Genomic DNA, 21,343 nt, shown 5'->3' on the forward strand with positions numbered 1-21,343 from the left:
GAGTTTACATATTTATACTAGTTTAGGTAACATCATGAATATAACAAATCAACATCATATAACAAATGAATCCTAGAATGTTTTAATGGCTCAAAAATATAGAGGTAGTTCCAGTTTGTTGAAGTGCTTTGCCCCACACAGTCATTCACAGATTCAGGCTGATAGAGGCTCTGCCATCTTCAGCTTGAAGCTTTTAGGCTGCCCTGGGTATTGACACCTAGCAGGTAGTAGGGAGAAGAATATGGATGGCTTTAATGGGCCAAGGCTGGAAATGTGAAGTTTACTTCCACATATATTTTGTTGGCTAGCACTCAGTCACGTTGTCACAGCTAACTAAATGAGGCTGAGAACAGTAGTCTAGATATGTCCAGGAAGAAGAGGTGAGCAGCCATCTGGTCTAGGCAACAGTATTGCACAGTACTCATAGGACCACGGGAAGAATAATAGAACTTTATTTATCTGGATATACAGAGATTGCCATAGGTTATGAGATGGGAATTTTAACTTCTGAGGTTGGGACAAGAAAGTGGAATTAAGCCTGAATTAAAAATTGATGAAAGAAAGCTTGAATTTAATGATTGGCCACCAGCCATCTCATGTTCTCCTTGTTCTCCTTTTTTCTTTTCCCCTCCATTGTGCTGCTTTTTGGAGAATTGTAAATTATATCACAAGCTGTAAATACTTTCTAGTTTGATTCAGCCAGTGTTTAGGTATTTTCAGCAATAGTATCAAAACTTAAAAAATATTTATTTATACTTATGTGTTAATATATGGGTCCTTATTAAAATTGAAATATTATACAGAATCTCAGTTTGCAAATCATGCAAAATTGGACCTGTTTTGGTTGAAGTAGGGACCCAGAGTCTCTCCCATTCAACGTGCTCTAATCCCCCTTCCTATCCCATGTCAGACCTTAAAGCATCTCTAGGAGACAGAGTTGAATCAGCTGTTCTACTTTAATATCACCAAGAGTCATCTGGTAACAGCCAGTTTTTGTGTACTTAATCCTGAATTCAGCTGCCACTATGTCTCTGAGTTTTCCAACCCATTTGGGTCATTCTGTGATTCAGTTCCTTATCCATCTCAACTTCATATATGGTATACTAATCAATATTTCCAAAGAATATCAGAATCTATTTCTTCTAATCACTTCTTATTCCAGTTTGTTAAGTCTGATGAATTCTCCATTGACCTTTTTCATTTATAATCTTTTATATTTCCTTCTGTTTGTTCTGAGTTGATCCAAATGGGCAATATATATAGCTCCTATGCCACAATTTTCATCTTAATATTCACAAAAGACAATTGTGTGAATAGACTTTTACTGAAGATGAGGGGTCATCTGGAAGAAGGCTGTGTTTCATCAGAGCACAATAGAGAGACAGTTGACTCTGACCATTAACCACCTCCATCCTTAAGTCCTTCAGTGTGGCTAGACCAGCTCCAGGCACTTCCCACTGGCTGTTTCTCCTCCTCATGTCCCAGCCTCCTACCATCTTGCTGGGTTCTCTTCCCTGCTCCTCACATCCCCTCTGGTTTTCCAGGTTCCTAGGACAGCTGTCACCCTCTCTTTATAGGGCAACTAGTGGAAACTCAAATTTTTCCTTTTTTTATTTTGCAGAGTTTTTTTTTTTTTTTGGTCTTATTCACAGTCTATTCTGGTCATGCCAAGGAAACTATCTATTCATATATAAAATAGCCTTTTAAGCCTATTATTTGCTAGACAATACATTTCTTTACCTAAGAATTTTTCCACCAGATTTTAAAGGAACACTCCCTACTCTTCTCTCCCACCCTAATCTGAGGCTTGTACAAGAAGAAGCTTTAGACGTAAGATTTTTCTCTTTTGCAGCTCATGATTCAAGAAATACATATTGGAATGAACACACAGTAGGACCTGTATACAGAGACAAAGAAATTAGATAAAGTAAGACAATGAAGTCCATGTCTGGATCTCAGTAGAGACAATAAATATACATGGGTATCCTCCACACTGTAGTACCTCCTTTCTCTGCTTTCATTGTGGATACTACCTCTTGGGTTTCAAACTTTCTTTGCATTATTGTACCCTTTGAATGATTAATTTTTAAATAGAGGGGTTGCTCCTCAAATATGTTGAGCAGGAATCTTGACCAGGATGCTTAAAAAGAAAAACTCTTCCTGATATATAACATTTATGATTTTTATGATCTCACTATGCACACATTTCTTGCTCTATTATCGCTTTCTGGGCTCTCCATCTGATTTCCATAATGTATGTTCATAGTGAACATGTTTATTACAACAGATTGCTAAGTTAACTTATCGTGGCTTTTCTGCATTTATATTTTCTCCTGATTCAGAATTTTAAGAGACACCAAGGCAAATCTGACAGTTACCTAATAAAGCTGAAATTCTGTCTACAATGGGAGTACCTTGGGACCCTGACTGCCTTTGGCTCTATAAACGCATGCTGTATGCTAGTGTTGCATTGATCAGAATGAGTCTGCCTGCAGTGAGCCCTGGGCATGCTCTGGGCCTTGAAACCTAAGAGGAGTGAGGGACAGTGTAATCATTGTGAGAGCAGCTTAGATACAATCAATCGATGCTCTTGACACCAACAATGAACCACTCTCTAGAGGGGCATATTGCAGTTGTGCATTCAAGCAAGTATAAGTGTGATGGGGTGGAACTTCAGTTTTTCTCCTAGTAGAGACACTACTCCAGAGGTCACAGCTGATGAATGATCAACTGCTCCATTCTTTGGGTTGTCTGCAAAGATAGGCTGGTGTTTACAAAAACCTATTGATAATTCCATGAAAGGTCTTTCTTAATTCTAAATATACACCTTTCCTTTGGGCTGAGAAAGAAAACTAATAAAAGAAATTTGACTTGCTGCAGTCAAATATTGGGAACAATTACACTAAAAAAATCTCTCTTGAAAGTGAGATGCTGATGATCCAGTGGGTTTGGGGTAGAATGAACCTTTAGAAGTTAACATAGCGGCTTCTCCTGTAGTGCTTTGAATGAGTGCTAGTGGCCATTTCAGCCTCCGGGTGGAACATCTCAGTGATGAGGAGCTTACCTTCTTGCAAGACCATTACAGTGTTATTTCCTTGGAAATTGTACTGAGCTGAAATTTGTCTTCTTATTACTTACAGTTTTAGTCTTAGTTTTGGCATTTGGAGCTACTGCTCAGTTCATTCTAACCTTCTTCTGAGATCTTTCAAATATTTGAATGCAGTTCTTATGTTCCTGCTATACCTCTACATTTCCAGTGTTTGTTAATTCTAATATTCCTCAAATGACATAATTTGCAGAACTTTCATTATTTTTGATAGTCTCCGGATAACCCCAGTGGGTTTTTGAAAATGTGGAATCCAGGACAAAATGCAGTGTTCTGGATTTGGAGGTAAAAATTCACAGAGCAATGGAAGTATACCTTTCCTTTTTTGATACTGATATTTATCTACAACTCAAGTTAATATGAGCTGTTCTAGCAGCCACATCTCATTATTATCTTATGACGGGTGTTTTTAAACAAGAAGTGCTCTCTCACTCTGAAATTGTACATTTGACTTTTTGAGCCGCTATTCAGTCTTTATATTTATTCCCATCAAGTTGCATATTGTTTGTTACAATCCACTCGTCTAGCTCAACAAGAATTTTTAAATTTATTGTCAATTATTTCCAATAAATGGATCCATTCCTTAAGTTAGAGTCGCCTATGCTGTTAATAAAAATGCCTATCTATTTAGTAAAAATGCCTTATGTGGTTAAATCAGGTCACTGATAAAAATTGGAACAGGGTAGAGTGAATATATATGTCTCAGCTGATATCAATGTATTATTCACTGTTTGGATATAGTTCATGCAGCTATCAATCCCCTGAATTCTACTGTCATCCAGCCTCCAATTCTCCTAGAGAATCATAGGGAAATTGGTCATATTTCTTTCTGAAATTAGTATCTACTCTGTGTAGGTTATTCTTCTTTACTAACATAAAGATTCTATCTCATAGGAAATGAAATTGGCATGAACAAATATTGGGCATTTGTTCTCAGTGGAGCCATTGTAGCTGCTAGTAATTAGTTTTATCTGAAAAATGTCCACAAAACATCTGTTTAAAAGTTTATTCTCAAGAATTTTCAGCTACGGATAAAAGGAAGCAGAGGGGGTTGCAGGGACAAGGGCACTTAGCAGAAAGAACCATGAGAAGTTAGATCTACCTAAAGGACTCAATTCTAATTCTTACTGGTAGGAGAATATTAACGTAATACTTTGTGTCTTAGCTTGAGCTGCTATGTCAAATTACCATAGACTGGGTGACTTAACAACAAATCCTTATTTCTCACAATTCTGGAGGCTGGGAAGTCCAAGATCAAGGTGCTGGCAGATCCAGTGTCTGGAGAGGGTCTGCTTCCTAGTTTGCAGATTGCTGTCTTCTTTTTGTATCCTCACATGGTGAAGAGCAGGGAGAGAGAGGGAGAGAGGGAGAACAAACTCTCCTGTCTCTTCTTATAAGGGCACCAATTCCATTCATTCCACCCTCATAACATAATTACCTCTCAAAGGCCCCTGCTCCTAATACATTCACATTGGGGGTTAAGATTTAAACATGAATTTTGGGAGACACAAACATTCAGTTCATAATATCTTGTAACAATGAGATTGGTTCTGGAAGGAAGCCTGACCCTGATGGATTCATTGCTGTGTTCTATGAGGAGCAAGAGTGTAACAGAAAACCAGAGCAGGGAGCAAGGAGGCAAAGAGTGCTGGAGCACATCATGCTAAAATGTCCAAAATCAACTTTCTCTCATTTTTGAATATTGGGGATAATTTTGACTTTTTCAGTTTTTCTGCATCTTATCCCATTGTCTAAATATTTGCCAGTAGCCGTTCCACAGTTGTACGCGGATGTTCTTTCCCTGCCCTTGCATACATTTCATTTCTGCTTGAGACTTAAAGTTAATTTAAAGCAACTTGACTTTCCTTAATTATCTTCTTATCTACTTTAGACTCCTGTCTTCTGGTAACCAAGTCTGTTCTATCCTTTCCAATTTCAGGATCACTTTTTTTTTTTTAATTAATTTATTTTTTATGGCTGTGTTGGGTCTTAGTTTCTGTGCGAGGGCTTTTTCTAGTTGCAGCAAGTGGGGGCCACTTTTCGTCGCGGTGTGCGGGCCTCTCACTATTGCAGCCTCTCTTGTTGCAGAGCACAGGCTCCAGATGCGTAGGCTCAGCAATTGTGGCTCACGGGCCTAGTCGCTCCGCGGCATGTGGGATCTTCCCAGACGAGGGCTCGAACCCTTGTCCTTTGTATTGGCAGGTAGATTCTCAATCACTGTGCCACCAGGGAAGCCCAGGATCACTTTTTATTATAGGAAGTGGAAGTAAAGTAGAAATTGAATAGCTTTGCTTTCTCTCTGCTTCTGGTAATCGTTATATCATATATCTTACACTCTGAGACTGTACCTTCCCTTTTTCCAAGCACTTAAATAAAGCAAATGTTCAGTGTGTGCTGACTCTGTAGCAGATATGGAGCTAAGTGTTTTATTTACATTATTTTTTATTCAATCCTCAAAAACTCAATGTAGAAATATTGTTATTTTCATTTTGCAAATGCAGAAACCAAAAATAAGAGAAATTAGGTAGGTTTGCCAAGACCACATAGTTAAAGAAAAAACAAGCCAGACTTAGAATCAGGTCTGTCTGTCTGAAAATCATATTCTCATAAGCAGTATATTCTGTGATGTCTTTTAAGAATTTTTAGCATTTTATTTATTTATTTATTTAAATTAATTAATTTATTTATTTTTGGCTGCGTTGGGTCTTCGTTGCTGCGCGCGGACTTTCTCTAGTTGCAGTGAGCAGGGGCTACTCTTTGTTGCGGTGTGTGGGCTTCTCATTGCGGTGGCTTCTCTTGTTACAGAGCGCAGGCTCTAGGCGCACGGGCTTCAGTAGTTGTGGCTCTCAGGCTCTAAAGCACGGGCTCAGTAGCTGTGGTGCACGGGCTTAGTTGCTCCACGACATGTGGGTTCTTCCCAGACCAGGGCTTGAACCCGTGTCCCCTGCATTGGCAGGCGGATTCTTAACCACTGCGCCACCAGGAAAGTCCCAGCATTTTATTTTAAAACTTCACTGTAGGGCTTTTGCCGTCCTAATTATAGTCTTAATCTCCACCCCTACCCCACCCCCCACCCCTCACCGCCGGGTTTGTGATAATGTGTTTTGTCTGTTTTTGGCTATGAGACTTTCCTTCCATTTTTAAAAATACATGCCTTTTAAAAAATCCAAGCTTATTACATTAATCTATCTATAGAAACATTGTTTTCTTTTGATAATTCCCTGTTGTCCTTCATTTAGACTGTATTTTCAGGATGATTTTTAAAATCAGCTCATTCCACTTGAGCCACATATCTAAACTTTAGGAATTGATAACCTTTATAAATTATTTTAGGTCATCAAAGCAAGTCTATACTCAGCTGGAGCCGGTCCCCCCTGGTTCACCCTAGTGCTTTCATTAACAAGATGCTTCATGGGAGTGGAGGCCATTCTAAAGGCATCAAGTAAGCAATGCAGGGCCTGTGACCAACTCCCCCCAAAACTGAAGACTGCATTTACTATAATCACATACAGAGTGGCACACATCTAGACACACCTGTCACTCAAAATCACCTATTTAAGTGTACTGGTTACACGAGCATCTACAGGGGGGCCGCTAGCATAACGATAATTATCTGGTTAATTCTGATCCCTGATAGTAACAGTTAGGAGAGAAGAGTGTAGAGGAGGTGACAGATTGTATTGATACTTTATGTTTTAGATTAGAGTTTTGGGATTGCTCCTTACCAGATTATTACTCAAGCCTCATTTTCAGAATTTTCTAACCGTATTACCTAGGCAGAATTTAGGGTTTTTTGGAATCTAATCATTAATAAACTGTTCTGTAAATTAAAAAACACATAAATTTGCCACTTTTTAGAAATAGCATGACTCAAAATTATAATTTTTCATTTATATTAAAGTTTTCTAACTGGAAGAGAACACAATTTTGCAAATATAATCAACAGATACACTTACTTGCTAACCCAATTGTTTTGTTTATACCTAAAGGTAGAGTTTTAAACTTCTCTCCCTTTTAAATGGATTCAGTGATTAGTAGTTAGATGTAAATGTATAACTTTCTAATTTTTCTACAGTTGTCATGACAGTAACTCTTTGGGAAGCTCAGGTATTTAGAGGTAGCTTTTTTCAAGCACTGAAACATATATAGCACTTTAATTCCTTAATATCCAAGTGTCCACAATGTATATAAAATGTGACTTATGACACAGAAACAGGCCTGAAGTGAAGCTTCTGCTTAGGATGGGCACTTGACCATCTGACTCTCAGCTGTGAAACAGGAATAATGATACTACTTACTTCACAGTTTAGTGAGGAGTATACGAGAACTCCTTACAGATAAAGCTATAAAGACATTACTTATATAAAATTTGGCCTTGAATTCTGAGCACAACTGATTGCCACTTTAGTCCCACGAAAGGTGTACTGTGTCTTTCTCACAGCCCACATCCAGTGTCTGCAAATCCCTTGCTCTGATGTAACTCAGTAGAGAGTATCATCTTCCCAGTCAGGTATCGAAAGACATGCACAAAGGAGCTTCTCATTGAGAGTGCGTCTCCTATGTAAATCAGCACATCTTGTTCTTTAACACAGCTCAGGATAATCAGGCCACAGAGCCAAGAGCATATTGGAAGGGGTCCAGAAAGCTCCAAAGCCAGAGAGATGGAAGCAGATTGGGATATGTCTGGAAACCAGAGTCTGCCTACTAAATACTACCTGCTTTCCCTGCAATCACTGGTTAGGGGGAAAAAAAAAAAAGACACTGCCCCCCCCGCCGCCCCCGCTCAAAGAACTTTCAGATGAAGTCAGACAGAATCATCTCCCCTTGCGTTATGTAGATCATAGGAACATTCTCAAATAACCAACGCTGCATGCAATTTATTTTCTCTTACCCTCTGTTCTTCTGAATGACACCACTTGGCAGGAGGTTTTGCCACTTTCAGAAGGTTCAGGGCCCGAGTGGGTAGCAGGCTGCCTCAGTGGAGATTTATCACGTAGAATAATTCATTGAGCCATATGTTCCAATGAATATATACAGAATGTTGTAAATACATCCACTGAATTTCTCATTTGCTACCAGAGGGAATCCATCTTTCACATTTTCCAGCAGAGCACTTGACTGCAGATGTTAGAAAATATTTTGCTTTAAGTTTTGTTCTGACTGTTCCCTCCAGTATGATTTACCTGGTTTTTATTTTCAGCTAAAGTCTAAGCTTTGTGTGAGTATTTCATTTAGAAATGCCATAAGCACCCTTGGGTATTCTTGGGCTGATAATTTCCACCAGAATAATCTCTCCAGGCGTTTGCCTGTCGTAACAGACGCCACCTGTTTAGGCACTTGTTCCGTGTGATGCAGGAAAGGATTTTATTTTAACCCTGAGTTAAAGCAGCACAGCAATATGTTCTTCTAATTGCTAGAGGTCTTTGATACAGATTCAGTCATAGTCAGATAGTCTAGTTCATGTGCCTCTTCTATTTCCACCTTCCAGGCCAAGCCTGTGGTTGTTCCCTTTGAATGACATTAACATCAGTTATTTTATTTAGCTAGATCTCAATTCAGTATCAGCTGAGATCAAACACAGCATCTAAATTTTGATTAGTGACCAAGAGGAAAGGGGGTTGATATTGGAGTGTGGATACTTTTGAGTTTGTCCTAGATAGGGTTGGGCCTTTTGGAGGCAAGCATAATAAAACATAGTCTGGAACTGGGAAGAAATAGAGTTAAGAAGGAGGCAGAGAGGACCAAGGAATAATTGTTTCTGCCTCTATTTTGTAGGGGATCCTAAAGATATAGTTAGTTTCCTAAACATGAATTTGGATGTCAAGACTATTTTAAGTCCTTAAAAATGGAGAACCATTCTTTATTACTTGGTTGAGTCCCTAGTACAAGTTATTTTAATCTTCTGCACTTTCTCAACCTGCTTTATTGATCAAATGCTTCCCCATTTTCCATTCAGGATAGATAGAAGAAGATAAATGGAGAAAGTTAAAGTAGAATGAAAAATAAGAGGGTAAACTATTAATGAATACCACAGAGAAAATAAGCCAGTTGTCTTTTTTTTTCCATTTTTACTATGGGACCTCAGCTTTCTCTTAAAACCTTTTGATCTTCTTCAAATGCCAAGAGTTGCCAATGCTTCAGAGGAGATTGGATTCATATTGTAAATGAAGAGGAGGGAGACAGTGGAGGTGGAGTGTAAACTGGTTGTGGTTGGAGAGATAGCAAGTTACGTGTGAAACATAATTTAGGTATTTGATTATTCATACCTCATTCCCACCTCTAAGCATGGAGTGAAGACTAAACAACCAAATTAGGAACTAAATAGCTCTCAAGTAGGTATCAGTTATAATTTTCTAATAATAGTTAATAAAACATACCTTTTAATTTTTCACTCTCCCTGCTTCCTTCAACTGTCTAATAACAGAGCATTCCCTCCCATTCATATGTCCCCTGTAGTGATCTGTTAATAACCCAGACCAAAAAAAAATGCTTGCCATTGGTCTACTACAATTGTGTGAAAGAAGCTAGTGACAGCTGACACAGCTGTAACCGAAAAAGACAGTTTGTTGGCAGTCTGACAGCTGTTGACTGAAAGTTTAAGTACCAAGGCCCTGAATGCCCTGCAGTAATCCTATAGAAATACTGGAAACTCACCAAGTTTAAGACACCAAGATGTGACTGTCATGCCTGCCTGTGCCTTCTTTTATCGAATGTAGCTTTATCTTATCAAGTTAATGTCATTTCTGAGGCAGAGAACAGGAACAAAAAAGAAAGTGCCTTCCAGGAAACCAAATTCAAAATAGCACTTGGTTCCCTCATACCACGATTGTCTGTACCGTTAAGTTGCAATTAATGATATGAGATCAGGAACCTGGAATTCATTTAAAAAATCCCACTGCTACTATCATTTAAACCAATTGTAAATGTGCTTTCATCTCTATCTTAAAAATGCCCAGTGCTCAGCATAGTAAAAATAACCATTGTAAAATTTGTTTTACCTTAGAATTTCACAAATGTTCAGTATAGAAATGTTACACTATTAAGTAAGAAATTTTATGATTTGTCAAATTATAGGGAAAATAAGAAAAGATGAGATTCTGCTTTAGATCTTGAGACCTAAAGTTAAGAAATTTATATATGTGTCTATAGCTCTTTCTATACTTCCATAGAGTAATTGGAAATACCAAATGTGCATTTCTGTAATGTGAGTCTGGTTTACCAATCCTTTGTCACAAGGTTATAAGTAAAATCTATAGTCAAGAGTTGCTAGAATAATATCTTTGTTCTGATTCTGCATCATCTTTTAGTTTCTTGCTGTATCTCAAGCTGAATCAGGCTTTCTTTTTTTTATGTTGTGCTGGTCTCTTTCTTGTAGAACAGAGTGCTACACTAATTGAAAAAAAAATTTAGTTTATTTGCATGCAATTGGTTAATGTTCGGTCTCTAGGACACATCAACTTCAACTGCATTAGCTATTTCTGTGCCTATTTGTTACTACACATAATTGCACGATGCTGGAGAGACAGTTCTTTATGTGCTCTTCAAAATGCATGTAAATGCCTCCAGAAAAAAATGTTTACTGCAGCTGCAATGGGAGGATTTATTTTTTTCAGCCTCCCTGATGTTAGGAGAAAATAAGAATAACTTCTGATTAGATTTCTACCTGGGAGACTTTACTTCATTAGTAGATTTGCGTCTCTGATTGTTTCCCACAATCAACTATCACACCACTTCTCCACTTCAACCTGGAGTTGAGAGGTTTCCTTGTAGCATCTTCATGATTTTGATACATAATTTAATCCCTGTTGTGTGTAAGTTACATAGAGTACTACATCAAGCATTGTTGGGTAGCCCAAGAGTTAGTTCTTGAAGCATTAATAGGATTTAAGGAGGTTGGAGTGTTGAAAAGAAGAATTATAAGCTCATGAAATCTTTCCAGTAAAAGTTCATAGGAGATGAGTGTGGAAGATGATTGTTAAATGGTGAGCAATCCGTGTTGGATGGAGTACAGTTGACTCTTGAACAACACAGGTTTGAATTGCACGTTCACTTACACATGGATTTTTCTCACTAAATTCATGCTGTAGTACTGCATGATCCAGAGTTGGTTACCTGGATCATGGATACGCAGCTGTGGATATGGAGGGCCGACTGTAAAGTCATATATGGATTTTCCACTGTTTGAGGTTGGTGCCTGTAACCCCTGCGTTGTTCAAGGGTCAACTTATATGTACTTGACAAGGTCAAAAAGAGAAAGAGCTGGATGGCCGGATGGCTTGTATCATAAAGGGCCTGATTTCGGACTTTATTTAGTCCATTCCATTGGGGATCATTCAGAATTATGTTAAGAAGATTCATTTAGTAGTGGTGCAAACAATGGATTTGAAAAGGAGGGGGACTCCAGCCTATCCCTTCTCTCAGAGAAGGAGCTATCGGAGGTTTCTGTAAATTATGTGAGCGATAAGAGAAGTCTAGGTTAAGATCGTGACACTAGGAATAGAAAGTACGGGATAAATATAAGAGGAAGCGGGGAGGTATCATTTTAAAAGTTTGACCATTTACTCACAGCCACACAGTTTCCAGCATCAGTGATGGGGAATTTAAATATAAACCTGAAGCGTTCCACTTGTGTTGTTGTAGTGGGGTATTTCCAGAAATAGGCAAGAGAACAATGTAAAGCTCCAAGGACACAGATAAATAAATTTGTTTTTAAAATGTATTGTATTTGAAGTTCCAAGGAAAACATCTAGATGAATATATGAAGCAGGCAGCTGGAAATGTTTGTCTAGGACTTGGGGGGAGAGAACAGAGTTGGGGGTTTGGAAGCGGATGGTGTGGGAGTGAATAGGATTTTCAAGGAAGGAATCAATATTGCTACACATGAGCTATTCATTGGTTTTGATGGTTATTTGAAAGGGCATGTTTTATTAGGATTAAGTCACTTTGGTTTGTCAATGTCTCATTAAGTAACAGATTAGTAAGTAGGCACATGAAGAGTGTGGGAAGGAGGAAGGGAACATAGGGCCATCTTTTATGGATGGAACCAAATATGCTGGTCTTGAAGACCTCAGCAGATCATTAAAGAATAGTATCCACAGTTTGCTTGGCATTTGTTTGTCTGCTTTTGCTTGCTTGTTTTTGTATTATACTTGGTTTAAAGATGAAGAGGATTCTGCTTGGACTGTTATTTAAACAGTTTTTTTGGTTCTACATGAAGCACATGGTTCTGCATGAACTCCTCAAAATACTTAGATCTGGATATTTAATGAATTTTTAAAATTTAGTGGTGTAAGCTGAATTGCAACACAGAGTTCATATTTTAGAGTTACTTTTTAGTTTTTTCATATGAGTATAGATAAATTTGGAAGTTAAAAGGATAAGTAGATGATAGAGTATTTGGTAACTGCCTAATATTCACTCAGTTTGATAATTTAAATCCCCTAAATTGTTGAAAGAATGAGGTATTCAGAAATTACTGTCGTCTCCAAAAATTATTTTTTAGGGACTTCCCTGGTGGTCCAGTGGTTAGGACTCTGTGCTTCCACTGCAGGGGACATGGGTTCGATCCCTGGTTGGGGAACTAAGATCCTGCATGCTGCATGGTGTGGCCAAAATAAATAAATAAATAACTTTAAAAAATTATTTTTATTTTTCTTCATCTTTATTGAAGTACAATTGATAAATAAAAGTGTATATATTTAAAGTGTATAACATAATTTGATATGTGTACACATTGTGAAATGATTACCACAATCATGTTAATTAACACATCTCTCACCTAACATAGTCACCATTTCTTTGTGTGTGTGTGTGTGTGTGTGTGTGTGTGTGTGTGTGTGGTGAGAATGCTTAAGATCTACTCTCTTAGCACATTTCAATTATACAGTAAGTATTATTAACTACAGTTACTATGCTGTTCATTAGATCCCCATAACTTACTTATAAGTGAAGACTTCTGCCCCTTGACCAGCATCTCCCCCATTTCCTCCATCTCTCAGTGCCTGATACTCTCTATTTACTCTCTCACCATTCTACTCTCTATTTCTATGAGTTTGACTTTTTTTTTTCTTTTAGATTCTATATATAAGTGAAATCATACAGTATTTGTCTTTATCTGGCTAATTTCACTTTGCATAATATCCTCTAGGTTCATCCATGTTGTTGCAAATGGCAGGATTTCCTTCTTTCTCATGGCTGAATAATCATATATATATCACATCTTCTTTATCCATTCATCTGTTGACAGACCTTAGGTTATTTCCATATCTTGGTTATTGTGAATAATGCTGCACAGAACATGGCAGTAGAGATATCTCTTTGAGGTACTGATTTTGTTACTTTTGGATATATACCCAGAAGTGCGATTGCTGGATCATATGGTAATTCTATTTTTAATTTTTTGAGAAACCACCATACTGTCTTCCATCGTGTCTGCACCAGTTTACATTCCCACCAACAGTGCACGAGGGCTCCCTTTTCTCCACATCCTTGCCGACACTTATATCCTGCCTTTTTGATAAAAGCTATCCTAACAGGTGTTAAGTGATAATGATTTGTTATTTTTAATTGTAAGACCTTGTTGAGGCTTGATTTAAGGGGATGAATCTAATCATCCATGTTTTCTTATTTCAGGAGGGGCAGACCTGTGCAAGACACAACTTTTTGAAATAACTGACTTTGCGGAGCTACCCTGTGTAAAAGCAAAGTTCTATCTAAACTTTTTGAGTCAAATAGCTGGCGTTAAATACAACCAGATTGGGATTTCTGTTTTTAGCCACTAAACTAAACTGGGATGTGAGGTTTTATAAAATGGTAAAAACAAAATAAACAAAAAAACCTTCCTTACCCTGAAACTTTATTTGAAACATTTTTGACACTTTAAAAAAATCCCCGAGCTTTTGGAAATTAATGCTTTGGCTCTTTTTCTCCCCTGAGCAAGTGCCTTTGGGATAAACATTTGTGTTCTGTGCTGAATAAAAACCAAACACAAAGTTGATGTAGCGCACTCTTAAATAAGAGTGTAGAGTTATGCTTCAGCAGTCCCACTGTTGGGTGTCTGTTCTTGTCTGTTGGCATATGCTTAGCAACCCACTTATGTTTAAGTGATAGTTGTGTGTAACATCCTCAAGGAAAGTTCTGATTGCTACAAAGAAGTAATTGCGTAAGTGACAGTCTCTTCAAAGGCTCAGAATTGAAGTTACATACTCTTTGGTGTTAGGGGTTGTGACGTATTCATGCTAACCACTTATGTTAGCAATATTATGTTTCCTGGCATGGTTGATTTACACTGCATCCTTATAAGATTCTTCTCAACTTTCCATTATAAGCTATGGTGTAAATAAAAAGTTGCTTTTAAATAGATTTATGGCACAATACCATGCTTTCTACCCATGAATCAATCTGTGAGTATACACAAAGGTTATCAAGGAGCTTCACAAATAGGCTCTTGTAAGAAAAGCCCTGTTTTAAGCAGGATTACTGTCAGGAAAGCTCACTAAATACTGGGACTATCTGGGCTTTTATTTTTCTACTATAATATCTGTAACTAGAAACTTTGAAACATAAAAATAACAATTATTCAGAGATGTTAAGAATAGCATCAATAATCCAATTATTGTTTAATGTGATAATTTTAGTTTTATTGTTACATTTTAAATCTGGATTATTTTGCTATATATCCTAGTGCGTGGATGAAAATAGGCCTCACTATATAAATTATCAAATGTCTATATTTTCATTCTTTATTATCATTTGTAAGGAAGAGAAAAATGTTTACATCTTCAGAAGTCATTCAGGATTCAATATAATGAGTACAGACTTTTACATTATTTATTAAAAAACCTTTCCATTTTCTGCACTCACTTTGAAAGAGACTAAGTAGAAAGTACAGTATTACACATTAGGAACTTTGCTAATAACATATTTAATCGTGCTACGTTATTGACTTGCCAATATTTAAAATAATACTATGCTCAACTACTTTTCAGTTACTAATGTCTATAGTAAAGTGCCAAAGGGAAGAATTTGCCATCTTATAATGCAGTATTATTAACTTCTCAAGTTCTCTCTGATAATAATAGCACCAGGGTTAATCCAGAAATAAACAAATCTCAACTTTTCAGTAATTTGACTTAACCAACATAATCTGTTGGGTTTGTGGCCAAAAAGTTATTACTTCATATTTTCTCACTTGCCATTTAAATTTAAATCTCAGTTTGGCTACTGCCTTAGCTTGGCTCCCCAGGAAGCAGAGCATGAGACATGACCAGAGCCCAGCAGATAGGTAGTTTACTCAGGAAATGACTCCTGGGAGCAGGAAGGAGGAACAGGAAGAGTGAAAGTGAAGGGGGAACAACACAAGGATGATTACGGGTTTGGTCACAGTGAGGAGTGACATTCTTCTTATCCCATAGGATTTTTTTTTTTTTTTTAAATTACTTATTTATTTATTTATGGCTGTGTTGGGTCTCCGTTTCTGTGCGAGGGCTTTCTCTAGTCGCGGAGAGCGGGGGCCACTCTTCATCGCGGTGCGCGGGCCTCTCACTATCGTGGCCTCTCCCGTTGCGGAGCACAGGCTCCAGACGCGCAGGCTCAGCAATTGTGGCTCACGGGCTTAGTCGCTCCGCGTCATGTGGGATCTTCCCAGACCAGGGCTCGAACCCGTGTCCCCTGCATTGGCAGGCAGATTCTCAACCACTGTGCCACCAGGGAAGCCCCCCCATAGGATTTTGACATGTGTCTCAGAGCTCTCTGTCCAGGAAATCAAAGGGGTAAGCATTTATCTCTTGGTTCCCATTCCCCATTAGTCAAGGGGGAGTTCTTGGACAGAGGTTAATGCCATTGCATTTCTGGATTGGACATGTGTGAGTGCCAGTGGGTTCCCATGGGTCTTCCTGAGCCTTGGCCTCAGAAGAGCCCTGGGGCAGGAAACAAGAGGTGCATGGTACACTAGGTGGGTGCTGTCAGGTTGTACCGGCAGAGAGTTGGTGAAAGCCAGTTCTGGAACTGACCTCTAAGGCAGGGGCTGGACTACTAGGTAAAGCCAGTAGGATTAAGTGGTGTCTAAGAGGTGTTCAGTACAGTTGTTTAGATACTATAACTGATACTGTGACATCATAACCTACTGAGTCACATACATATAAATCTAATTAAGATGTACATGTGAACCATTTTATTATGTTTTCATATTAGCTCTGTTGCCTCTTCCCTAAAGGTGGACAATTTCTGCTCCTGACTCTCTCTCTCTTTTGTTTATGGCATTGGCCTAGCTGTAAATCTGGGAGTGATCATGGTCTCTCTTCTCCTCCAGTCCCCGTATTCAACTGTTCACCAAGTCTTGAAGATTTTAAGTGCAAGCTACTACTGAAATCTGTCCTCTCCCACCTATTTCTATTAATATGGCTCTCATTAGTGGCTGTTTATTTGGGGCATCTTTCTTCTTTGTTTGTGATGGTCTTGGGCAATTAGACATATAAAATTATTCATACTGTCTTTGCAAGCCTCGACAACTCACCATGATTAGTAGGGAAAGTAAAATCTGTTATGGAGATGATTATTAGAATACGAAACAATCTTCTATTGGGTTATAAGGAAGCCAGCAGACTTGGAAAAATGAAATGAAACAAAGGGCGTGGAAGATAATTCTTATCATAGCATTTCAAGAGATTTTCAAGGTATACACTTCATATTTATCTCCTTCAATGAAACCATCAACCATATATTTCCTAGATATTAAGTTTTCATTTCAGTGTATTGGTTACTAAACATTCAAACAGATGGCAAATGACTTTTGAGGACTAAGATACTCAAAGTGTATAAAGAGATCAACATGAAAATTATAGTATTTACCAACTGCATTTTGAGTAAACTAGATGAAAATAATATGCAAAATTCTTAAGAAAAATTCTGTATTATTGGGGTTAAGAACAGTGCCCATTTTATAGGGTTATTTTGAGGATTAAATGATTAAATGAGTTACTACGTGCAAAGTACCTGGAACAGTTTTTGGTACATAGTACATGTTCAATAAATGCTTATTATTATTATATCACTTTTCCTATTTTAGCTGAATATTTAAGATTTTCCCAAGTTTTATTTCATTGGTCAGGAACATACATATTTGAAAATTAGCCATGTGAATCTTTGCAAGATCATCCTCTTTTTCCTTCAAATATGTATCTTGTCTAAAGTAGTCTTTTACTTTGCATGTGTTCGTGTGTGAGTGTGTGTGTGTGTGTGTAGTGGGGGGTTGCTCACAGAACTATTTACTATTTAATTAACAAAAGTATAGAGGATTATTCTCTACTTTTTGTGTTTCAGAACCTAAAATTGTTAGCTACAACAAGTGCTCAATCCACTGTGGTCATCCTCATGACCAAATTATGAAATAAGATTCTTAATTGGGGTACATAGACATTCTTTTTTTATTCTAGATCTTTTATAATTGGAAATATTGTACAACTAAGTTATGAGGAATTCTCTTTTTATTTTCTAATTTGTTGATATATATATTTTTCTGATTAAATATAATGCTGGTTGAAAAGCATTAGGCCAACTCCAAAACACCCTCATTGACACTTTGCAGAAAAAAAAAATTTTGTGATAGTTGCAGTAGAAAGAAAGCACCTATTCAATCCATTGTCTGGGCAGTTTCCTTGAAGAAGACCAAGAATCTATCTGTCTGCCTACCAGCACATGACTCAAGTCATCCATTCTATTTAAGGTGAATTACTTTCGGTTTCCTTTGGCTGGAAGACTCAGAGGGAGAAGGGTCACAATCATGCTCTGTTGCTCAGTACCACTTCTGCAGTCTTTTCATTGGCACAAGAACATAATACAATGGAGATATCAATCAATGCACATCTCAGTCCAAAAAGCTTCCCTTGAAAATCAGATAACAGCAAATGCTTCAGTCTAGCAGACTTTTCTACTTACCAGCAGACTGCAAAGGGTGATCACCAAGTGTTTTGTAAATGAAAAGCCTCACGCCCTTAATGCATCCATGCAGGGGATAATTCTGAAGTGGAATTTAGCAGAAACCATGTGAAACATCACAAAAGATTGTACGATGCCACACAGGTAGCTCCAGGGAACATAATGTGTTACTCACCACTGATCGTATTGCCTCCTGCCTGTCCATTCAACACACGAGCCCAAACAAATAAATTCTTGCTTCTCTAAAAGAAAGAGGCTTCTGTTTTATTCTTTCCTGATATTTACAATATCAGTTAAAAAAATAAGTAATTTCTAGGAGAAAAATGTGAAATAAAATTGTTTTTCATTAGTACATTTCTGATAATGACATTAACTTAAAGACTTTCAATAATTTGGAGTAGTTCAGGGCAGTGTGGCCTCACAGTGGTCCCATTACTATTAACAGGAATTGTGAGTGTTATTCCATACAAAGTATTTTGAGAATTTACCCCACAGAGTTTGCACACTGTGGAAACAGGAGGTCATTGGTAAAACAGAATCTGGAAATAAAAGTTAACATGAAGAAGTCCATATTTTGATAGGGAAGCAACTTGGGAACAAAATAATATGATGGACTGCAGAAATATGGATGTTCAAATGGATCCTTGATTTCTTAAATATCTTGGGTTTGATCATTATCAGACAGTATTTGATGTCGCCCACCAGAGTGTGGTTTAAGCCCTGTAAAGGAAAAAGCAAACAAGCAAAGAATAAGATAGCATGCTGTTCTTGAAATGCAGGAAGTAAGAACTAGATGTTTGCTAGTCCAATTAAGACTTAAAGTTGAGTTATGACCAAAATGAATTTTTAGTAAACATTCATTGAAAACAAAACAAAGTTTAAAAAAGACAGTAAAAAGAAAAACACTCCAAATTTCAATTTAAGGTTGTTTTAGATTTTCCAAAGTTACTTGAAGCTTTAACCAAGACTTTAAAAGAAATCTTCCACCTATATTATTTACTCTATCAATATTTAATTTCAAGCACTCTTATTTAAGTATTGGTCTCCTCCTCCTTGTAAATTATCATGTAAGGCTCCATATATCTCCTGAAAAAAAAAATCTGTACTGGCTTGAATACCACCCATCGCCGCCCCCCCCCCATTCATGTTCATTAGCAACCTGTGAGTGTGACCTTATTTGGAAATACGGTCTCTGAAGTTGTAACCAAGTTAAGATGATGTCATAAGATGATTAAGATGGGTTGTAAATCCAATATGACTGCTGTCCTTATAAGAAGGGGGAAATTTGGATATGGAAACACAGACACACAGGAGAATGCCACATGAAGACTGAGGAGGATTACAATGATGCATATATAAGACAAAGAACACTAAGGTTTGCTGAAAGCCACCAGAGGGAGGCATGGAATAGATTTTTTCTCAGAGCCACCCAAAAGGAACCAACCTGCTGACACCTGATTTCAGACTTCCGGCCTCAAGAACTGTGAGGGAAGACATTTCTGTTGGTTTAAGCCACCCAGTTTGTGGTACTTTGTTATGGCAGTCCTAGGAAAGTAATACGGAATCATAGTTTACAACTTAGTGGGAGAAGTTTGTTCTGTCTTTTTCTTCTTACTGAAAAATTTCAGTCTAAATTGTGACTGCTGACATGCTTTGCTTTGGTTCTTTGAGTTGAATTTCCAATATAATTCCTACTCTGAAAGTCAGAAGAGAAATCAATTCCACTTCCTCAAGGACCATTATAAGAGAAGAGAGTGAAACACATATCGTAGGGTAAGCTAGATGCTGGTATCAACCAGACAACCTTGGAATCAGGCTTTGAAGGGAAGAGATGCTTTTATGAAGCCACCACATTCTCTGTTCCTGCTGCCTGGGACCTTCTTGCATCGCAGGCTTCAGCACTAAGCTTGAGTGTTATTGCCATTTTACCATCTGAGACCAATGGATCTTTTTTACTTTTTGCCTTTTTAGTTCATGTAACAAATATAGAAGTAAGAACAAAGGAATAGTGAAAACAACTTTGTGTGAAATTTTAATAACTAAACAGAGCAAACCCAACTATTCATTCCATATTTTCTGGCTTTTGAATGTATGTAAGCCTGAAATGGATACTGTCCTCTGAATGAAACTAAAGCTTATCAATTGTTATGCATGTACCTGGAACATATCTGTCTCATAAATACTGATTTCAGATTTCAAATACATCTCTAGTAGATCCTAGCTTATCATCATATCTGTTTTTTCTTTCATTTGCCTCACCAAAATGTATTGCTTGAAGAGCCTTTTGACGTTTTGACAAGGTAGAATTTTGCTAAAGGTGGCCATCTTCTTTGTTCTCTAATTGAAGAATATTTTCATTTTTAGATTTATAAACACAAGTTATAATGATCAACCCAATTTTTTCTATTTTACATAATTTATATTCTTCTAGTTACTTCTGAATACACATATGCCTTCAGCATTTGTCTGCCTATGAACCATAAAATCACAAAAGATGAAAGAATATTGTCACCTGTTCTTTTAGAAAAACAGGATGGTTCAGGTTTTCACTTACCAATCTTGAATATTGTTCACTCATCAATCTTGTTCACTCACCAATCTTGAATTTGAGAAAATTCATATAGAATATCATCATCTGAAGACTCATAGTCTAGGATTTTACTTATATATCAGCTTCATCATCATCATTCTAGTCTAGTACTGCTGCTTGTCATTTTACATTCATCTTCTGATTCATCTAATAATTGTGAATCATCATTCTCTGTCAGTATTCTTCTCTTGCCAGTATGAGGAGAAAATAAAATTTCTGCATTCAGAATGAAAGAAAAAAGCACTGAAAGCCAAAAGCAGACTACAAAGATTGTCTCCAGGCTTTTATCTTTTCTTAAAAGATAATGATGTAATACTTTGGTCAACTCAGTATGAGAACTTAAAGATGATGCAATAGTGATGATTTTTTTTTTACTGTTGCATCATCCTTCCAGATGATTCCATAATTTTTCTCTTATTTTAATCTTAGCATTGTTGAGGATAATCAGTGATAATAGATGAAGCAATACTTTGATGAAATAGCAAGTTGTTTCGAGATAAAAAGTATCTTAGAGTTATAGAAAGGTTGAATGGACCCATATTGTGATTGTGAGATAGAATGGATTTTATTCCATTAAAAAAGAGTAAATTAAAAGAAAAAAAAAAGTAAATTTTCTCTTTGTTCTTTGCAAGACCTTTAATAAAGAATAAATGTCATGAAATACCAATCCTTACAAATAGTTAGCTCTCATCAAAGAAATTCAAAAGCTAAAA

This window comes from Balaenoptera acutorostrata, chromosome 5 (genome assembly GCF_949987535.1).
Source record: "Balaenoptera acutorostrata chromosome 5, mBalAcu1.1, whole genome shotgun sequence".
NCBI classification, from domain to species: Eukaryota; Metazoa; Chordata; class Mammalia; order Artiodactyla; family Balaenopteridae; genus Balaenoptera; species Balaenoptera acutorostrata.